We start from the raw sequence: 21,310 nt of genomic DNA, 5'->3' as shown, positions 1-21,310 counted from the left end.
TATTTACCTCTCAAACAACGAGTTAATAAATAAGTTGAGAACATAATTTTCCTCCTTTCAATTGACCATTTAAATAAGTTATTGTATGTCTATCTTGTGGTTTTTTGGTTTTAAGGGATTCCAGGACAAGAATTTATTTAGTCTGGTGGAGTATCCAGCTTTATACTGTTACTTGAAGTAACATATATTGGAGAAGTGCACCATTCTCATAAAGTCAGTGTTGACTAGCCATACAGAGGAGATTTTATTTGGGTTGCAAATACTATGTAAATTTTGGCCAGAGTTTACTTGTAGGGAAAATTATCCTCATGCCAGGTTGTTTTGAAAAACCCCTGTACAAAGAGGCCTCATATATTCAAGGATAGTGTGTAGTAGGCATTCATGTTTTTTTTTTTTTTTTTTTCTTCCTTAGAAGATTGTAATGCCGGGTATGGGGCAGCCAAACCAGCTGCCAACATTGCCCCGCTTTTTTATCGAAACCAACCGAGAGCTCTTTTTAGTATCCTCGCTGTTCCCTTAAGTGCATATGCGAGATATAAAATATATTAAGACAAGGTCAGGAAAAAAAGACAAGGTCAGGAAAAAAAGACAAGGTCAGGAAAAAAAGACAAGGTCAGGAAAAAAAGACAAGGTCAGGAAAAAAAGACAAGGTCAGGAAAAAAAGACAAGGTCAGGAAAAAAAGACAAGGTCAGGAAAAAAAGACAAGGTCAGGAAAAAAAGACAAGGTCAGGAAAAAAGACAAGGTCAGGAAAAAAGACAAGGTCAGGAAAAAAGACAAGGTCAGGAAAAAAGAAAAACTATAAATTACTAAAATGACTTTAAAAACAAATAAAATAACTTTAAAAACAAAGGAACTACTTAGTTTTACATTATTTTTTCATGCGTCCAAACACCTTTATATGAGGCTCTTTCTGTCGACCTTACATAAGTCATTTCTTAAATATGCGTGTTAAGAGATAGTTTCAGACATTTGAAGAAAACAAAAACTAAACAGACCTCCAGGACACTGCCAACACCATCTCGTGAGTGTCCAGCAGAGAGAAAGTTATAAAAGTGCATTCGATAAATGAAATTGTTAAATTTGTACCAATGAGAAAACGGTCAAGCGACTGATCAAATGCCAATTTCTTCAGCCAAGTCAGTTTGAATGACCTTTGCTCAACAGTGACCATTGTTAATAGATTGCCAGTTTTCTATTTCCTTAACTGGCATACAGCCTTCAGTTGAGAAAAGTGGCAGTAGCAATTCACCATCTATACAAAGTTATGTGTGTGTAGATATTTATATATCTGTATGCGTAGATATATAAAACATACAGATAAACTAATTACCCAATCATTAAGTTTTCGAACATGGAAGCTTGGCATGAGGACGGATTATATTTAGTTTCATAAAAAAGGAAGGTTGGGAATATGGAAATGGAAACACTTCATGAAAATTTAGATACTTTCGATTTTTGTGAAGTTTTAACAATAGGTATAAGATATCAAATATTTTTTAAATTTTAATTTCTTTGAAATATTTAAAAAGGTTTTAGGGAGCATAATATGGACACAAACTCTGGTTTGCAAATTCAAATATCAGATTTGCATTGAATTTTATCCATAGTCATTAGTAAGGCTATGACAACAACATATTCTTTTCATTGTTTTGAATCTCGAGTGTGTATCCATTGATATCTTATATGCTTTTATATAGAGTGATGTGGTTCTCAATTGATTAACTGTGTCTGTGTTCGATATATACTCGAGAGTAGAAACAAAGCCCTAGTCATTAGACACCACTTAAGTAAGATTCCTTGAATTTCATTTTTTTTTTTTTTTGTTAAAACCATTAATTTTTTCTATAATCAAAATTATGTAATGGCTTTTGATCAAAATGGTTTGGTTATTCTGTTTTACAACATATCAACCTCTTTTGGGTTATTTAATGTAGAATTCAGTAATTTGGGAAAAAGTGCCATGTTTTAAGTTCTTGATGTCTGCAAATATTTATCCATGGTGTTTGTTTCAGTTGTTTGGAACAGAACCTAAAATAAATTTAAGTTAATAAAAAACAAAATCCTCTTTTAGTAGAGGCAAAATTGTCTAAGTGCATCCCAGGTGCATCTGCTCAGGGTGGGGAGATTAAGGTAATCTTGTAGAGTGAGATTCCCAATAAAGCATACCAAGTAGTGAAGAAATCCTATTATTAAACGGTATTTTAGGCTGTGGACACAAAACAGTCTCAAGTCAGTCTATATTTAGTTAATATAAACACATCACATAAAACTTGTTTCAGGTTATATGATTAGAGAGCAAAAGAGTAATGAACGATTTACTATGCTAAAATCAGCTGTCAGTTATTACCTCTGTAGGTTTTTGGATTTCACTAGATAAGAAAAAAAGTTGCCTAATGAAATCTGAGGATCTGCAAAGGTTACACATTTTATTAGGCAGTAAGTTTGATGCTTATAATCCCTTACTTCAATATCGGTTTCTTTAGTATTCATCGAAGATTCATTTTCAACATTCACTCCAACAAGGTTAGAACTTCCAAGGCAATATCTTGTTAGGATGAGCCATGATTCTAAGAGATGAACGCTCACAGGCATTGTCTGGAATTTGCCAGGTGAAGGTCAAACGAAGACATTACGAATATGCATGTGTAATGTAATAGCTATTGGTACATATTTTAATTTTTGAGGCACCCATACTGGGAAATGCCGGCAAGTCCGTTCTTGGTTAATTTTGTACCCACAGAGTTTTCTGAGCAGAACTATCTCAGCCTTACGCCACATTTTGCTTCGATAGTCAACAAATAAGTTTTAAATTCTCAAATGATTTATTACACTTGGATTTTTTTTTTCATAGTTGAACAATGCCAGATTTTTATAGAATCACTCCCAATCTCCAGGTCGATTGCCAAAATGTAAGATTAGTGTTGGTTCTATTTTTCTAATTTTTTTTGTCAAGTATTTCATGGCGTTCACACAGGCTTCAGAAAACAAATAAATATCGTCTCAAAAGGGTTTCCCACTCACCCACAAACATAGTAGAGAAGAGTTATTCTATAAAGTACTAAAACTGCTTGACGAATTTAAATGTAAAATTGTCCAGGACACACTACCCTTTCTGTTTTCTAGATCAATATCTGCAATTGGTTTATTTTATCTGCAATTACTCCCTGTAGTGATAAGGTAGAGTTGATCAGTGGATAACTTTAGATGGCTTGCTGATCAGTGGTCTTATTCTTAGTTTCTGAGAAACTAAAAATACTATAGTAGCCACAATTCACATTTGTGGATAGCATTTTAAAATATCGTTTATGAGATGCTTTTTTTCCATGCGTCCTCCTAGAAGAGTCGATACCAAAGCTATCATCGAACTAAACAACGCTTAAAAGTTAAACCAAACATGGAAGGAGAGGGAGGGGGTAATTAACAAATTCAGGAATTGACAAACATTCAATCAGGTTTCCAATGTTCAATCCCACTTTACATCATATAACAAAGCGGTTTTATTGTTTTGCAGATAAATAAGAGTGACAATGCAAACACCATGTGCAACGTTTGGCAAAATTCCACAAGTTTTCTGACTGATTAATTTACTCTTGGCAAAACCACAAGGAATTTGCTCGTACAGATCAACAGTTATGAAAAAGAGATGGGTCACAATGTTCCAGACTAGATATAGATTGATTTCAAATTATTTATATTGAATTTTCTCTCTCTCTCTCTCTCTCTCTCTCTATGCATGCATACACAATAATATATATATATATATATATATATATATATATATATATATATATATATATATACACACACACACTTTATATTCCTATAATTTTTTGTGTGTGTGAACATTCATTTTAATTCCCTATTAGTTTTTTCGGTTTTCTTATGGGATGGTCATCTTTAGTTAACTATTATGTGTATTATATTCTACATGATTTATACTTGCGTAATATTTGCGGAAAAAGGTTAAAATAAACACAAACCTCTTTCTACATATATGTATGAGAGTGTGTATATATATGTTTAAAAATTTTACCTACCAAACTCCTGTCAGTTTTTGATTTCCAAACATGAAACTTAATATCTAGGATATTCAAACCCATGCGAACTTTTACATTTTGGGTTTTAGCCATGGAGAAAATCGGTGCAAAAGTGTGAAAATTAAAAAAATGGAATTTGCCGGGTGAAGGTCAAACGAAGACATTACGAATATGCATGTGTAATGTAATAGCTATTCGTACATATTTTAATTTTTAGCCTTGCAGCAAATATGTCTTCATATCTCAACCATTAACGTTAAAGAAAGAAGTAAATCGTAATCTAAACGTTCTGGTTTCGATTCTCGGTGGTGGCACACAAGTTTTTGTTTTTTTTTTTCACTTTTTAGATCACTGGCAATTCAGCCCGGATTTCTCGGACCCTATGTACTGTTCATAAATTTATGTGCATATATATATATATATATATATATATTAAAAATTTCTAGGTAACCTATATTTAAAATTTCAAGTATTTGGCGGAGAATGTGAGAGAGTCTACAAAGATCAACTCTTTCAACTTTGACCTCTTGGCAGCCAAATTTTCGTCCAAAAACTGATTTAAAAGCTTGAATAGATTTTACGTAAAATTTCAAATGTTTAGACCCAAAATTGGCTGAATAGTTTGCTAGAGATCGCACATGTCAAATGTTTTGAACTTTGACAACTACATTTTCGGTCAAAAACCGATCAAAAAGCTTTATGTAAAATTTCAAATGTTTACATTAAAATTGGCTGAGATGTCAACTTTTTTTTTAATTTTGACCCCAATTTTGTCCCCTTAATATATATGTATATATATATATATATATATGATATTTTGGGGGGCTCGAATCAAATTAAAAGTTTGATCCATGTTCACGTAACCTACATCTAAAATTTCAAGTGTAGAGACCCAAAATTGGCGGAGGAGTTTTCAAAGGTCAAATCGTTCAACTTTGACCCGTTGACAACCAAATTTCTGGATGAAACCTCATTGAACAGATTTACCCAAATCTCAATACCCCTTATGTCAAATCCCGAATCTGTAGGCTGAAAATTTACAGTAGTTTGGTAGGGAAATGTACACACAAAGACAATCTCACTTTTATAGATATAGATTACTATATATTGGGTCCAATATAATAAATATGAAATCTACACTAATCAAAATATCATTTTACGACCGGGCAATGTCGGCAGCCTGCTAGTATATATATATATATATATATATATATATATATATATATATGTTATCCATAGATAGCCGTTTCATTGTTTACGAAACATCAGTGTGGCTTCATGCAGTAAGTGTATCCATGTCCAAATCATAAACCCGAAAAGGCAGTCACATGTGATTAGCAGTTAAGTACCTTACACTAACACTCATTTTTTTTTTGTTTCACACACACACACACACACTTTAAGCTTAATATATAATTATTATATATTAATTTATAATTCCACAGTATTTATAAATAGACAATAGATTGTAGCAACGGTATCTTTATTTTCCAATAGAGATAAACTCTTCACTACCGTTTTTCCCAACTATCAAGGTTTTGAAGCATATCGTGAATCTTGTAGGACAAAGAGGCATCAGATTAAAAAATATATAAATAAAACAAAAATTTACTTTGAAAAACATTCTTTTATATCTATTTTCCCCACAGCACACATATTTGTTCTATATCTAATGACATTTGGGATTATATATATATATATATATATATATATATATATACACACACACACACAATCCCCAAAGCTTTTGTAGCTAAGATAAGTTTAACCATTTCAGCTTAACAATCACGAAACCTGAAACCATATTCACATAAATATGCTGACGGTCACATACCATTATTTAACATTCATTCTATAACCAGACGAGATATTTTGATTGTGGTTTTTACATTAGAAACATAATTTCCAAAGATTTTAGAAATAATTGTTTTTTTCTAAAATTAATTATTTTGCAGGAGGAGGGGAGTAGAAGTCGATTATTAGTCACTCGTCAGGTGATAAAAAGATAAAAATAAAAGTCACCGACTTCACTTGTCATCGAGTCTCCAGGTATAGTCTTTACTTCGCACACAAAGTTGGAAGGTAGAGATTGAAAAGCCAGTGCACAATAACAGTGTGTATGCTACTCTGGTTAACAAGAAAAATAACCTGATTGTCCTGTCTGTATTCCATGATTGGAGTGCTTCAGGCGATTAGCAATAAAGTAATCTCAAAGAGCGAGAAGAAAAGATCTACAGAGCCATACCTAAAAAGTGTTGGATTGATTGCTGCAGCATATTCGAATAGTTTGTGTTAAAGTACTGCAGATAATATTAACCTCTACTTGTTTGGGACCAGATATTATCGTTACCGACCTAGGCTCTCTTGAATAAAGTCGCTATCATAGTCTCTCTCTCTCTCTCTATTGTTCAGTTCTGCTTTTTATATATATATATATATATATATTTGGCATTACAGAACAAAAATAACAAACAGCACAAAAAAAAAAAAAATTAAATTAAAAATAAAAATTGGGAAAACATGGTGGCACATTTGCCCACAATGAACAAGTCTGACTCGGATCCAAAAGAAGCCATGGTGCTTTTTAAAAAAAAAAAAAAAAAAAAAAAGACTATACACACAAGATGAAAAAATAACTGATGAAACAAAACAAGCCAGGAAAATTAGCCCTGGTATAGGGAACATCAAGGCCTCACTGATCAACAAAAGAAACCACCCTATGGAACTTTATTGAAATCCAGCTGAGAGTGAATGTCAATATTAGGATCCACAGACTTCACCTTATGCAATACCATCAGAACTCAAATGAATCATTTGACGACTCGATTACACAAGCCAGAACTGTAGCACAAAAATGTGACTTTGCAGATGAGAAGCTGAGCGAGAAATTTACAACTCATTCTCAACTGTAGATGATGCTTTCCCATAAACGAAACGACCAACTGAACCAACTTGGAATGCTAACAGCAGAAAGAATATATGCATTTAAGCGAAGATGGAAGTTTGAGGATTGTGATATCATCCACAAGCCTTGACAGTGACCAGCATACAGAATCCAGGGACATTGGGTGAGATGTTGCAGAAAGACGAAAGACACAGAAAGAAAAACAGAGAAGCAAATATTGCAACCATTGGCACCAAACCTCAATAATTGAATGCAAGAGATTAAAGGAAAGCATCGATTGTATCGATATTAGAAGTGACAAAGATGATTATTTATAGGATTGCTAATTCCTAAATATCAATGTCAAATGCATAGATAGTATAACAAGGAAACCCAGAGATGAAGGCTATACAACTGAATATTAAACCCGACCTCTCCTGAAATGCTGGACATGCCACACACTTCACATGAAAATTTGATTCCAGGACATCCGGCACTCCCACCGAGAACATTCCAATGGATGTATGGAACATCATCAAAAGCCTTTTCCATTCTACACCCTTGCACACTCATGTGTATGCAAGGGTGCAGAGGTAACCAAATTCGAGGTCTTGGGACCATGAGCTTTCCATGCCAGTGTAGGGACTTAGAATGGATAAATACATTTCATGTTGTAGAAGTAACAGGATTTTTAGTTGTAGGGCGTCTGACATGCAAAAAGCTGTGGACACTTTAAAGTGTTTAACTACATCTATCTCTTCTATCAGCCAAATGCTGTCAAAATACCTCAAGCAGTTTGAGAGGTTTGAAAATTTTAGTTGGAATGCCAAATTCCAACTAAAGGAAGATGCAGAACCTTTCATTGACCTTCCATGCACCTAAACGATTAACTGAAGGAGGAAAGTAAGCTCCTTGAGGAAGATGTGCTCCAAAGAGTTGAGGAGTATACAGATTGGTGTTCTAATTTAGCATACAGCATTATGAAAGATAGGTCTCTCTAAATATGCATGAACCTACAGAAACTCAATGCTAGTCTTAAGAGATGTCCACACAAAATACTGACAATGGAAGAACTAAACCCAGCCTTTGTAAAAGGCAAACTTGTTTAAGAAATTTGATGCTTACCAGTAAAAATGGACAAATTCTAGAAGGCCTAGATGACATGGCCAGCATTGCAAACAATGTAATCATATTTGGCCAAAACGACGAGGACCTGACAAAAACTTTCACAACCTCCGAGTAGCCAAAATTAGACTTGTATTCAACAGTAAGAATTTCATAAAGCATATATTTTTTGGGGAGGGGGGACATACATTCTTACTGATAGCAAAGCAGACCCAAATAAAGTGCATAATATTAAGAAAATGCCAAACTCACAAAACAAAAAACAAAGGGGAACTACAACGTTTTCTATGTATGCAAAATTATCTTTCCTTATATATTCTGAACTTTGTAGAAATGGCTAACCCATTGCATGGTCTTAACTTCCAATCACCATGGATTTAGGACCCTGACCACCAAGAGTTGTATGACTAGCTCAAGGAAATGATTTCAGATAACACGTTTTTCACACTAAACTCAAACTAAACAAGGGCGATGTTATAAATACAGCAGATATTCACCTTTGCTTGCTAGAGACCGGATGTAACCGTTACCGGTTTGGGCTCTCCTGAATGAAGTTGCTATTAGCTAGCTTCATCGTTACACTGCTTTCTTACTAAACACTAACAACTATCACTTTAGTCTCGACATGGATTAACAATTTTCCAGAGATCAAATGCCAACTGTGTTAGTTTGAAATGAATCTGCATCCGCCGATCCAACCAATAGTTTTCCTAAGAGAACGGATATGACATGCCCTCCCATCCCTCCGCCTAAACTGGTTATTTCTTTATTTAATTTCGGTTTAGTATGTATGAAGAACAGTTTGTTTGATTTTTTTTTTCTAATGATGGTCAGTTCAATATATGTTTAATGCAAAATGGCCTTCCTTGAGTCTAATCACTTCTCTGCTCACAAGGACAGAGTTAAACACAAGGTCGTTGTTGTTGTTTTTTTTTTATGTGGGGGGGGGGACATCCAGCTTCCCAAACTGGATGGAGACAAAAATAAAATCTGCCCAAATCTAGACGAACTTTTCCTTCATTGACGATGAGCTGAACAGATGTTAAGTTCTGATTCCAGCACGGAGCCCGAGAATAACCTCCACTCTCGAGGACTTCTACTCAATCGTCCAAATCTTATTTAATTCAGATTTCAACGAATTACTATGGATTGGATTATAAGATTATAGAATAGCTTTCAAATGTTTAATTTTAGAGGAGGGGGTGTTCAAGATTGCTATCGAGTTCTTAACTGAAAAGAAATCTCCTGCGAAAAATATTTCTAAAGAATACTAGTACATACCCAGAAAATGTCTGTTTTTATGGAGCGAGTTCCTACTATTCGCCCGAATCAGTCTCTAAAATGACCGAAGCCAGTCACGATTTGAAAGCCGAAAAAAAAAAAAAAGGTAAAACGTAAAAAAAAATATGGCGCTGTTTTACAATTTGTCATTGTTCTGCGGGAGGCAACTCTTTTACTAAGATATTCGTTCATACCCTTCTCAAAAAAAAAAAAAAAAAACAGGACGAAAAACATAAATGTTTTTGTAAACCGCTCGTGAAAACTTACTGACGGCATTATTAGTCTTAAATTACAAGATGAAAAATGAACCAACCGCTTAGTAAATGAGTTGTCTCCCTCATAACAGTGACAAATTGTAAAATAGCGTCGAAAATATTAAAAATTAGCCCCCCCCCCCCAAAAAAAAACTTAAATAAAAATAAAAAATGGGGGGTTTGGGTCTTTCAAGTCCTAAACACCCATTTCTTAGATGAACTTGGCTTCCATAAAAACCGTCATCGTCTAGTGCCTATTTCGTACACGTACCAACATTCCTACAGGGCATTTGTAAACGTGGCAAAAAAAAAAAAAATTAAAGGGAGGGGTGCACTTAGGCTAAATTTACGGAGATAACTACTAAAAATGTAAAAAATATTTTTTCGAATATTCCCTTTAATCTGGGAAACCTTTTGCAATTGAATAAACGATTAAAAGGTTACGAGGTAGGGGTCATACACATTTCTAAAAGACATAGTGAATTTTCAAAACAATTTTACGAAATTTAACTGCGATATTAATTTGAAATTTATTTTCACTACTACAAAAAATAAATAAATAAATAAATAAAAAATAAGGCAACTCCCACCAAATTGGACAACATAAGCACTAAATTAAAGAATAACGTTTATATTTAAAAAAGGTAAATTTTTAGATCAACACATGCAGTAGTTTCCCCGGAAAAATATTCTGGTTTGTATTAATCCAGAAACGTAGGAAAAAGTAGTGAATTTAAAAAAAATATATAACAAATAAATATGTTATCAAAGACAAGATAAGTTACTCTTCTACCTATCTGGAAAAGTTTTTAGTGATTTTACTCACTTTAAAACAGTCAATTGGTTCGAAAACCTATATAGTGTTTATCGATAGATGTGAAAAAGACTCATAGCGGCAAGCTGACTGTTAAATACGTGAAGTTTGGAAAAATGAGTTAAAACTAAAAACTTATACAAAAATCTGTCAGAAACCCATCCAATATACATCACAGTAATATGTATTGGGTTTGTTTCTAACAGTATTTTGTATAATTTTTTTTTAGTTTTAACTCATTTTTCCAAACTTCACCTGTTTAAAAGTCAGCTCGCCGGCGCCGCTATTTGTTTTTCACATCTATTGATAAACATCGATGTTCGAACCGATTAAATGTTTTAAAGCGAATAAAATCACTGACAATTTTTTCAGATAGGTAGAAGAGTAACTTATTTTGCCTTTAATAACATTTATTGGTTATATATTTTTATTTTTTTACCACTTTTTCATAATCTGTGGATTGTGTAATACAATCCCAGATATTCTACTTTTTCTAATGAGTTTACCAGTGAATAACCTCCAAAATCTGTCAGAAAAAGAAAAACGATCATTTTAGAATTTGGAGTAGGGATCAATTCTGTGCATAAAGTTAACGTAAAACATTCCCATTTCTGAGCCATTCTAACATTTTAGCGCCGTTCCTATTTGCTTGCCTCTCTTACGAGGGCAAAGTTTGATCCAAGATTGAATTTTAATATGGGGACGATTCAGCTCCCCAAAACCCGGCCATCTGGATTGCAAAAATAAATTAAAATTGCATCGGTCTAGAAGGATCGGTTCTTAGAACTGTCTGCCTACGAAATTGTTCCGTTTGCCTGCTTTCCAATTGACTGCAATATGGTGGCCAAGATAAACAAGTTCTTGATGAGCCGTGGCGTCCCGCGTCACCTTTACCAAATTTCCACTACTAACGATTACTACGATATTGTCGCATTGACTACTGTACACTCATTAACTCTTATCTTAGAGTGGCCTCAGGGCCATGACTCTTTCATATATATATATATATATATATATATGAAAAAAATCACGATACTTTTTAGTAATCTTTGCAGTTGCCAATATCACAAAGGAGGGTAAATGTGTAGTTTAGCGGCGTAAAGTATTTAACAGACAAAAAATAGATATAAAAACTACTAATTTTTATATAAAACATAAGACCTTAAGGCTGAAATACAAAATCATACATTTACCCAAAGGAGTTATTTTTCAAAGTTTTATTTTATCTAGATTTTTTTTTTTTTTTTTACCTTGATAACGACGTCATAAAACAAGTGCGCGAAACTAATAATGCGCACTTGAAATATAGTCCCGTGATAGGTTTACAGAGCACGTGTCTTGTTTGTAAATTGTCGGACAAAGGAAATCTCTAAATCGGTTACAGATTTGACACATGTCAACATGTTTTTTATGGTGATTTTCTCTTCTTTAAAACAGCTGGTAGTTTTTTTTTTTTGGGGGGGGGGTTCTATTTACTTGCCTGCTCACGAGGGCAGAGTTAGACACAAGGTCGATTTTAAGTGTGTGGAAAATCCAACTCCTTAAAATGGAGCATCTTGGATGAAGTCAAAATTAAAGATTGCCTCAGGTTGGAATGATTTCTCCTTCATTGACAGAGGAGTGAAACGTAGTATTGGAACTGATGAAATGCCAATTAAGTTTGTTTTACAGAATTTTTTTTTTTTTTTTTTTTTCATTCGTTATAACGGAACAAAATGTTGTATAATTTAAATTATTCGAACCAATTTTCTCCTGGATTTTATTCTAATGTTTCGACCGACGTAGGTGCGTAGTGTCAATCTCTAAAATCTGTACAGAATTTCGAAATGAACCGTTTATTTAATCCATAGGTATAGATAGAGAGAATAAACACCATGCCGAAATGAGAATAGTAATATATATTATCAAACGATATATAACAAAAACATATAAGAGTCCGAAATATAACGAACATAATGTTTTTACTTAAATGCTGAAAAAAAAAAAAAAAAAAATCACAGAATTCGAATGGGTTTCTTTTAACATTCTCATACGTTTTAAAAGAAAGTGATAAAAACTTTAATATTGGCAAGATATTTTTAAATAAATAAAGCTAAAAATAATTCTGGTTTATATACAAAAAAGAGGAGGGAGTCAGACGTCTTAATTTTATTTAATAAATGCTCCTAGCTCCTTATTATTAACTCACAACAAATAATTAACGAACTTAAACTGCTTAATCTTTGAAATCCCCTCTGCTTTCTGTTTCCCCAACTGTACCAATACCACCGTATAGAAATTTAAATGTAATGTCAACAAACATCTCGCCGTACAACTCCCCACTTAGAATATCCTTTTAAATCTGGCCCTTAATTCACAGTAGCGCTTGCTTGACGTTAAAGTGGTTATGTATCTTGTTTGGGATTAATATAAGTAAAAATAAACAACATGTTTAACGCAAATACGTCACAAAAGTAACATAAGTTGTTTTTACTAATTTGTTAATTAAAACTTGTCGAAGCAAAAGGTTTATGAAACTTTTGTAAAACCAAACAAGATAAAAAGTTATGAAGAGCTTCTTACCGATAAAAAAAATCTCCGGGACAGATTAAAATAAAATCTGACGCAAGTGTTGAGGGCACGACTTTCTCCGTATATGTCTTCCCGAGAAATGCAAGTTGAAAACCAACACCAACTTAGTTTTATAACTTACGACGACGACTACAATAAGGCCAACCGGGTTTTTGCCTTGAGCAGTAGGAGTGTTGTCTGCGACTCCCACACATAAAAACGTACAAGTAGTAGTAGTATTAGTAGTAGTTACAAATAATTTCGTTTTATAGTTACATCATCATTTAATCTATCTAATGATGTTTGTTTCCTACCTCACAGCTATGTAGCGATTGTAGCGCGTTTATAACCATATTGACAATAGAGAAAGCTTAAACTTTAAAAAGTTTAGAAGGGGTGGGTATTTAGTTCTCTCCCATCGCAAAAACTATGACACTAGGGTCAGAAAGTGGGATTGTAAAAGTCAGTGCTTGCTCTCCAGGGAAGGAGCCCTCTAACTCTGCAAAAGATGCCCGTGCCGCCCCATCAGCATTCCCGGCAGGGCACTTCAGGCGATTAGCAATAAACTAACTCTTTCTCAAAGAGAAGGCAACGCATGGGAGGGAGGACCTCCTAGAACTGCACAAAATCAGCATTATACTGTAATCAACGGGGACTAGACCATTTACAGGAATATTCTAATCTCCGTTGATTTGGGGGTCCGATAGCTAAAAAGTCGTGAAAAGGGTGACCTCTTCTATTGTTTGACCCAAAGAAGACGCAATATGACATTATGATACTACTACTACTGTTACGAAGAGATTTCTGCCGGTTGCCACACACACACACACACACACACAAACACACACACGTGCACACTGCGGTAATTTTTTTTTTACGCAATCATTTTACCCCCATACCTGTCCAACCGAAACTTTTTACAAGCATATCGAAGGACAAATCATGTTACTCGCATACCGGCTTTTCGCATGATTTACCTTCCCTTTAATTTTGACAATTTTAACCTAAATTCACAAACAAGACTGAAAACCAACGCTGGTTGAAAATAAATTGTTTGAGATTTGAAGAACCAAAGAAGAAAACGATTCACGAGTATTAGTAAAATTCAACAATCACGGCCAACTCACATATACACCGTTTTCTATATAAAATATCTTTTCCGTAATGTTTAAAATGACGATTGCTGTCACTCTATTTACTTGTTTTCGCACGAGAAAATTTAGACACAAGGTTAGTTTATAGAAAAGTTGAAGTGTAGTAGTATAAGAACGGATGCAAAGAGTACGTTTCAATTAAGGGAAAAAAATCAGAACTAATCCCTTGTACACTATTTTGTAATCGATATATGGAGTTTTCAAATAAAAAAAAAAATGGTTGCTACTTATTTAAAAACATTTTAAAACTATTTTTGTCAATTAATAAATTACAATGGTAGCTCCCAAATTATGCAGTTGAAATTACTCAAATATTACTGAATTATTAAAAAAAAAAAAAAAAAAAAAACTTTAATTGTGTTAGCAGGTGAAAAATTTAGACCATCTTGTTTAAATCGAAACGGAAAATTATCTTTTTTAACTCTCCTGTGTCTTACTATCATTTTCATCAAATTCTATTTTTAAATAATTTTCTATCTTATCGATTTTCGTAATTTTTGGAAATAATCATCTTAAAAATACAAGGAATACGTAGATACCTTTTCTTGTTTCATGTGAAATTCAGTATTACGATTTCCGAAATTTTGTTCCAATAGTGTAGAAGCACCCATTTTAGTATATTTTTCCCGTATTGCAATCTCGAAGTTACTGTTGCGATTAATCGGTGTCATTTTATTTATTTATTTATTTATTTGTTTGTTTTTCGCTCGACATGTACAATGAATGCACTAGGTGTATCAGAATTTTTGTAGGAATTTTTGACACCCCTAACACGAAACTGCGAATAAAATATAAAAAAAAACTTGTAATTTCTCTTTGAAAAGTGGGTTCTTTATTTTCTTTATGGATCATACTTCCACAATAAACTAATAAAGTTGTTTTAAAAGTAATAGAAATATTTTTTTTTTTTTAAACAGTAATGAAATTAATTGAATTTTATGAGCTCAGTATTTTTCAATTTTTTAAACTTAAAAAATCTATCAAAATTTTTCTATTGATTCAATTTTTACGATATTTTCAGGGTCAATGTGAAATTTTATGCTCTTTCCAATAAACCGAATATAATATTTTAGACAAACGTTTTTTAATTGACGCCCCCCCCCATTTTCAAGTGTCTATTAAAAAGTAAATAATTAATTTACTCACCAAAGTTTTATATATCACAAATTGAAGATAAAAGATCAATAAATAATATATTCAAATTAAAAAAAAAAAAGTTGTGTTTTTTAGAAATTTACCTGTAAAGTCCGAAGTTTAAAAATTATTTCTTCATTAAAAATTTCAACAGAGGGAGCGTAACATAGTTCCTTTTTTTTTATGGATGCGTGTGGTTGATCATGCCGTCATGTACCTGTGTATTCTTCATACGCATGGGCGGCGTTGAAATATTTTTTGTAGACATTTACATATGTAGGGGTGTTGGTTAGGCTTTCTTTATTGAATAAGGTCTAATCAAGGTTAATAATGCTTTTTGCTAGTTTGAGCGATTCTTTTAGTGAACCAGTGTGAAAAGTATTTGTAGAGATAGAGATAAGAAATATAACATTTAACTGTTATATATCCACTCTCTTTCTTTCATCATAATTTATAACCCTAGCCGAGTCAGGAGACACCGCCTGCAGAACTGATAGTTATTATACTTGTTTTTTTTATGTTCTTTGTTTCTGTCCAGAAAACTTGTAATATTTACCAGCTGCTAAGAGACTTCCTAATTAATACTGAACTCCAAAAACTATGTATATCAATTTGGGAGGATTTTTCTCAATAAATGATTTTCAAAATAGTAACGTCATTATTTAAGCATGTTCCATACTATTCTGCATAAGTACCCAGAGCTGTAGTAATAGCTATTTTTTCTTTTTTCACAACAAAAAAGTTATAATTGCTACTTGGGTAAAAGCATAAACAAACAAAAGCAAAACAAAAGCACTAATACTTTCATATCAGAAAAGAAACCTATTCAAAGTTAGCAGCACATGTTTTGTCAGATTCAGTCCCGTTCCGGCGAGAGTACCAATTCCCCATCCCAAGTTTATTTATTTATTAAATTGTTAGGTGAAAGTACAGAATAGTTAAGATCCCCCCACCTCTTCAGGTTCTCCAGATTATTTAGAAAGCCATCCTTAACTTAGAGGCTCAATTATAGCTTTAAAATCTAAATAAAACCAAATACTGGAAGAAACCTACCGAATAAACGTTATCATAACATTTATTTGGGTGAATTTCTACCAGTAATTTGTTTTATTTTTACTTTTAAGTCATTATCGAGACTCCAAAGATATTATCATATAGTGTCGGCTATTTTTTCTTCTTCTCATCTAACACTCAACATTTGTAATTTGTTAGCAAATTTTGCAAAACATTTTTTTTAAGTAAAAAATCTTCTTGATGCAAGAAAATTAGTGGCCGCCAGCGCTTAAATCATTGAATTAAGTTTCTATTTTCAAAACTTGATAAATTAAATTGAATTAAGGCAAATATTGCAATATAAAATTTTATTTAGGCTTTCTTTCAGATTATTATATATAAATATTTATTATAAAATAATTATTAAATAAAACATTATAATTTTTCTTTTCAGGGCTACTACAGAATTTTAATCTAACCAAACCGACTTTTTCCAAACACAAGCTAAAGGACTTACCCCTATGTTAAACTAGGGGAATAGGAGCTTAGTTCACATTTTTCAAACGGTTCTAATGTTTTGTTCTGAAAGTGCCATTTTTACCTGGTTATTCATTTTTCCCATTTTTACCAGTGCCATTTTTTACTGTTGCCAAAAAGTTAATACTCCAAATTCCAAGATTACTATATATTTCTTTCAGCATGGTAAAATGTTCAATACTTGACAGTACCTGTTTTGTAGCACAGAAACAATTACATAATTGTTATCTCAATTTTTTAACATTTTCCGCCATGACTCATCAGAAAAATAAGAATTTATTAACTTAAAAAAAAAAAATAATAATAATAATTTGGGCGAAAAAAAATACGAATCTTTGATTTTTCACATTTGAAGTTATATTCATCATCTGTAGTTATATTTAACACACGTCGAGCTTCACAAATAAAAAGATTGCTATAAATAAAGGGTGAAATATAATTAAATAAGCATATTTTTCATATATATATATATATATATATATATATATACATGATGATTGCAACGTCTTGTCAGACGAGTGCTACTCCCTCAGATACCATGAGCCCAAAAATTACATTATTTTTTTTTTAATCCTATTGGTGAATTCACACGCTCAAGCAGGTATGACACTGAAGACGCTCATTGAGATCAATTATTACATGTGTCCAGTATTTCAAGCCTCCACGCGTCACAACTTTTCCATCGCCACAGGACCATTTTTATAGACAAATGCATGAGGGAGTATCTATACACAGATGATGTTACAGAGTCTTAGCTTTGTACGACAGCTAAGTCTCTCTCTCTCTCTCTCTCGGTTCAAAATGTTGAGATCCAGTAACAAGCAAGAGCAAGATAGCCAGCAACAAGTTAAACTGCAAATCAGCTGAATGCGAGTATTGGTCTCCCGCTTTATGGTTTTTTAAATCAGAGATTTGCTTCTCTTAGAAAGGTTGCCTTCACCACGGCTTAAGGGAGCCCTCTCCACCCCAACAAACACAGACATACACACAAACACACACTGTGCTAGTTGGCCGTTGACCCCGAAAAAAGGGTTCATTCGCACTTTGGAAGGTCTTATTCTTAATCCTTCAGACAGACTAGCCACCCTCCTCACCAAACAAGTCTGGTAGGGGAACCAGTTTAGTCGCTGGTGACCCGACCATGAGGCAGGTAGTACTGGGTTACAAGGTAACATATGACATGAGCTAACATACACATACATATATACATACATGCATGTATATGTATTATTTTTGAAGGAATCATATATTGTTTCTAAGATAAAAACATTTTTAAAAAAATAAAATCTAGATTTCAAAAGCCTCGGTGTAGATTCAAAAAAGCTAGCAATGGTAATCGTGCACATTTCATCAGTCTGTGTGGCTTGAGAACTGGAATTTGTTAGAAAATTTGTTAGAACATGAATTTGTTAGAACTGAGGGTTGATATTATATATTAGTCGTTTTTTTTTTAAGTACAACAACAAAAAACATGCAGTTAAAAATTAGTGTACTGATTTTGCAATGGTCAAGTGGCGCCATACTGATTTTGCAATGGTCAAGTGTCGCCATACTGATTTTGCAATGGTCAAGTGTCGCCATACTGATTTTGCAATGGTTAAGTGTCGCCATACTCATTTAACAATGGTCAAGTGCCGCCATACTGATTTAATAATGGTCAAGTGTTATTAGTGTACTGATCGTACAATATTTAAAAATTGGTGCACTGATTTTACAATTGTTAACAGTGTTTATGCTGATTGTGCAATGGTTAATAGTTGGTATACTGCTATTACAATGATTAATAATTGGTATACGGATTTTACAATAGTTAAGAGTTGGTATACTGATTTTACAATGATTAAGAATTGGTGTATTGGTTTTACAATTGTTTAAAGTTGTTATACTGCTTTTACAATGGTTAAGAGACGGTGTACTGATTTTACAATGGTTAAAAGTTAGTGTACTGATTTTACAATTGTTAAGAGTTGCTATACTTCTTTTACGATGGTTTAGAGTTGGTAAACTGATTTTACAATGGTTTAGAGTTGGTATACCGATATATACAGTAGTTAGGAGTTATTGGATTAATTTTACAATGGTTAAAAGTTGATATACTTATTTTACAATACTGATTTTACATTTCCTAAGAGATATTATATTTATTTTACACAAGTTAACAGTTTCTATACAGATTTTACAATAGTTAAACGATTGTATCCTGATTTTACAATGTTTTGATTTTACAAAGTTGGTATATTCATTTTACCACGCTTAAGATTTGAAATATGGATTTTACAATCGTTAAAACTTGATATACTGATTGTATATGTCAAAGAGTTATTAATATATTAATTTTATAGTAGTAAAGATTTGATATACTGATTTTACAATGGTTAAGAATTAGTTCACTCATTTTACAATAGGTAAAGGTTTGTATACTGAGCATAAAGAGTTTACACTTGTTAAGAATTGGTTTACCTATTTTCCATAGTAAAGAGTTCATATGCTGATTTTACCATGGTTAAGAGTTGGTACACGGATTTTACAATGGTAAAGAGTTGATATACTGATTGATATTTAAGAGTTGGTTACTTATTTTACAACGGTAAAAAGTTAGCATAATTACTTTAAAGCGATAAAGAGTTGGTACAGTGATATTACAATGGTTAAAAGATGTGTCTTTCTTTTACAATGGTTAAGAGCCGGTATACTTCTTTTACAATGATCAAGAAATGATATACCGAGTTTACGATGATTAAGTGTTAAGCGTTGGCATACTGATTTTGCAATGGTTAAGGGTTGGTATACTGATTTTACAATTGTTAATCGTTGCTATACTGATTTTACAATTGATAAGCGTTGCTATACAAATTCTACAATTGTTAAGCGTTGATATACTCATTTTACAATTGTTATGCATGGTATACTGATTTTACAATTGTTAATCGTTGGTATAATAATTTTACAATTGTTAAGCGTTGGTATACTGATTTTGCAATGGTTAAGCGTTAGTATACTGATTTTACAATCGTTAAGCATTATACTGATTTTACAATTGTTAAGCGTTGTTATACTAATTTTACAATTATTAAGCGTTGGTATACAAATTTTACAATCGTTAAGCATTGGTATACTGATTTTACAATTGTTAAGCGTTGGTATACTAATTTTATAATTGTTAAGCGTTGGCATACTAATTTTACCATGGTTAAGCGTTGGTATACTGATTTTACAATTGTTACGCGTTGGTATACTAATTTTAAAATTGTTAAGCGCTGGTATACAAATGCCCCATTTGTTAAGTGTTGGTATACTGATTTTAGAATTGTTAACGTTGGTATACTGATTTTACAATTATTAAGCGTTGGTATACTAATTTTAAAATTGTTAAGCGCTGGTATATAAATTCCCCATTTGTTAAGTGTTGGTATACTGATTTTAGAATTGTTAACGTTGGTATACTGATTTTACAATTATTAAGCGTTGGTATACTAATTTTACAATTGTTAAGCGTTGGCATAGTAATTTTACCATTGTTAAGTGTTGGTATACTGATGTTACAATTGTTAAGCGCTGCTATACTAGTTTAACAATTGTTAATCTTTGTTATACGGATTTTCCAATTGTTAAGCGTTGGTATACTAATGTTACAATTGTTAAGCGTTGGTGTACTGATTTTACAATTGTAAAGCATTTGTTTACTAATTTTACAATCGTAAAGGGTTGCATACTCATTACCTTATTGTTAAGCGTTCATATACTTATTTTACAAGTGTTAAGCTTTGGTATACTGATATTACAATGGTTAAGCGTTAGTATACTGATTTTACAATTGTTAAGGGTAGGTATACTAATTTAACAATTGTTAAACGTTGATGTACTGATTTTACTATTGTTAAGTGTTGCTATACTGATTTTACAATTGTTAAGGGTAGGTATACTAATTTTACAATTATTAAACCTTGGTATACTAATTTTACGATTGTTAAGCCCTAGTATACTTATTTTATAATTATTAAGCGTTGGTATACTAATTTTTCAATTGTTCAGCGTTGGTACACTAATTTTACAATTGTTAAGCGTTGGTATACATATTTCACAATTGTTAAGCGTTGGTATACTAATTTTAAAATTGTTAAGCCTTAGTATACTAATATTACAATTGTTAAGCGTTGTTATACGGATTTTACAATCATTAAGCGTTCGTATACTTATTTTACATTTGTTAAGCGTTGGTATACTGATTTTACAATGGTTAAGCGTTGGTATACTGATTTTACAATGATTTAGGGTTGTTATATTGATTTTACAATTGTTAAGCCTATGTATACTAATTTTACAATTGTAAAGCGGTGGTATACTTATTTTACAATTGTTAAACCTTAGTATACTAATTTTACAATTGATAAGCATTAATATACTAATTTTATAATTGTTAAACGTGTGTATGCTGGTTTTACAATTGTTAATCGTTGTTTTACTAATTTTACAATTGTTAAGCGTTGGTATACTTATTTTACAATTGTTTAACGGTGTTATACTGATTTTACAATTGTTAAGCGT

The 21,310-nt window shown here is 32.4% G+C and overlaps 1 protein-coding gene across 2 annotated transcripts in view; it reads right to left on the bottom strand.

Moving 5' to 3' along the window:
* LOC145293841 (galectin-4-like) overlaps window positions 1–14,117 on the bottom strand; it is a 115,530-nt gene extending 101,413 nt beyond the window's left edge. Inside the window, exon 1 of one of the 2 annotated variants that reach the window (XM_080140514.1) lies at window positions 12,960–14,117. The gene's annotated coding sequence lies outside the window, so the exon portion shown is untranslated. The remainder of the gene's footprint in view (window positions 1–12,959) is intronic. The other variant, XM_080140515.1, reaches the window with a different exon arrangement.
* Window positions 14,118–21,310: the final 7,193 nt, after the last annotated feature.

The sequence above is a fragment of the Euprymna scolopes genome, chromosome 15, assembly GCF_053919585.1.
Source record: "Euprymna scolopes isolate OS-2025 chromosome 15, ASM5391958v1, whole genome shotgun sequence".
NCBI classification, from domain to species: Eukaryota; Metazoa; Mollusca; class Cephalopoda; order Sepiida; family Sepiolidae; genus Euprymna; species Euprymna scolopes.
Note: the sequence above shows the minus strand (reverse complement) of the source record. Positions and strands in the feature narration are given on the sequence as shown.